Below are 2270 nucleotides of genomic sequence, written 5' to 3'. Positions count from 1 at the left end.
ACATCTCGTCATCGCTATCCATTTTCTGTAAATCGAAAAGACGAATAACAACAATGGACCAAACAACAGCGAGATAGGAAATAGGAATTCGCAACCCAAGAACCGAGCACCCTTCCAGCAAGGCAAACGCGCAAGGTCGCAACACGTTTTGCGCGGAGTAGACGAGCAATGAAGGAGGTGAGAGGCGCCAGGGAAGTCACGGCTGGTCCTTGGCGGTGTGGGAGTCGCCTCGAGCGAGAGGCGATGCGATGTGCCGGGGTAAATACGGTTGGATGGCTGGCGTGTGGTGCCCGGATGTCGGTGTCCTATGTGGCTTCAGTCGTGGGTCGTGTCCGGAGCGTCTAGAAAGCCCGATGTGGCTATGGGACGGGTTCGGGACGCTGGACGGATTGTTGGGTTGTGTTGGAAGGAAAACCAGTTTGAAGCGGTTTGATTTTTTTGTTTGGCTCACCCGATAGTCCTTTGAGGCGGACTTTTTCAGGGTGGTCGATAGGATGTTTTTATATGGGTTTTCAGTAGGCACTAGCAAACCATATTTCTTGATGACATTAATCCGAAAATACGAAAGTAAATAATACCGTCTGGAGTATATACCAATACCAGTAGTGCCATAAATTTGTTTATAGTTTGTCATACTAGTAAGAAGAATTATATATAGTCATAATGGTGAAGATGAAAAGCGCGTCAGATTTGGCAAATGACTCTTGTTCAAGGCGAAAGGAGTGGTTTGTACCAGCGTGTTTGGCCGTACTACACGTCTTGAATCTCCATTACCCCCCTCCGTAATAACAACCACCGTGGTTAATCCTCTCTCTCTCTCAGGTGAACAGGAACTTTGCAGTGGGGAGGGGTGGTGGTTGGGATTGGCGCAGAGACGGGGGTACTGGAGCAGTGGCAACCTGAGAGGGCACTGCAGTAGGGCACATTGCCACTTCTGTTGCTGAGGTCCCGTCCGTCGTCCTCTCCACCAGGCAGGCAAGCAGAGCTACTAGCGTGGGTGGTGTTTGGGAAGAACTCACCGCGCCGCGCCGCGCCGCGCGGTAATAGTTGTGGGCGGTGGGGCCCGCCGGAGAGCCAGAGAGAACATTTACGTGCGTGCATCAGCGGGGCGGGCGGCGCGGCCCCGTCTTCTATTCCGGCCGCGGCCTGACAGCCAAAACGTGGGTGGGCAAATCTGGCGTGCGTGGCCACGGATCTCGCCGGCGCGTGAGGTTCGTCACCGGCAGCGGTGGCGGCCAATGGGGCGCCGGAGGTGGAGACGGGTGGCAGCAACAGCTGTCCAATCGGGATCAGGTGGGGGTGTCAGGCATGGTGGTGGACTGGTGGCGGGGCCCGGACGTCGGCGTCTGCCTCTCCCTGTCCTCCGTCCCAGTCACTCGCGCAGGCACCTAGCTAGCTACCCATAGGGTGCCCTGCCTGCCTCTCTGACTCGTCTCCTGCTCCCGCTGGGGACAGCCCGGCCCGCCGCCCGCCGATAAAGAAAACGGAAAAAAGCTGAGACCGAAAATAAGGTGGGGTGGGGTGCCCATCCGACGGGGGCCCGCCGGGAGGTCAATTCCATTCGCGTCGACGCGACGGCCCGCCCGCCCGTGCCGCGCCGCTCCATCCCTCCTCTCGGCCTCGCCGCCGTTTTCGGGTCGCGCCGGTGGAAATGAAAGAAAGAAAGGAAGAAATGCGGCGGCCGGCGACGTGTCCTCTCCCGCGGCGCTCGCCCCACGCGCCGGTGACATGTCCTGACTCCATCCGTTCCTATCCGTGGCGCGCGGCGGCCATGCTGCACCGGGGATGGGCCGTCTCCGCGTGGAAAATTCCTCCGCGCCGCGGCCCGATCCTATCAGCGAGCTGGGGGCGCGCCGGCGCACGGAATCTGTTGCCCCGGTACGCGTGGGACGGATTTCGCTGAGTTTCTCGCCGGCCGGCCGGCCGGCCGGCCATGGGCGGGCCATGCTCCGCTGGGTGGGTGGATCGATTCCGTGGATGTGACCCGGTGTGGTGTGGTGCGTGCACATGGGATGTGGAGATGCGGTCCGTGCGGGTCAGATCGATCCATCGACTTGTGCTCGAACCACTGTGAGGCAAAATGCGGACCCTGCCTGTGCCAACTAGTCATACACCTCTCCTGCGTAGGATAAGGCTGACAAGACGTTTAATTTTTATATGCGGGGTTTTAAAAGGGCGGACAAGACGTATTTTCTTGTTCCGGTTAGACGCGGTGGAATTAGGTCCACGTATATAAAGAAGGATTTTATTAACGGAGGAATAGATGTTCT

Source organism: Lolium perenne, chromosome 4, assembly GCF_019359855.2.
Source record: "Lolium perenne isolate Kyuss_39 chromosome 4, Kyuss_2.0, whole genome shotgun sequence".
Lineage (NCBI taxonomy): Eukaryota > Viridiplantae > Streptophyta > Magnoliopsida > Poales > Poaceae > Lolium > Lolium perenne.
This window is presented reverse-complemented; position numbering follows the sequence as displayed.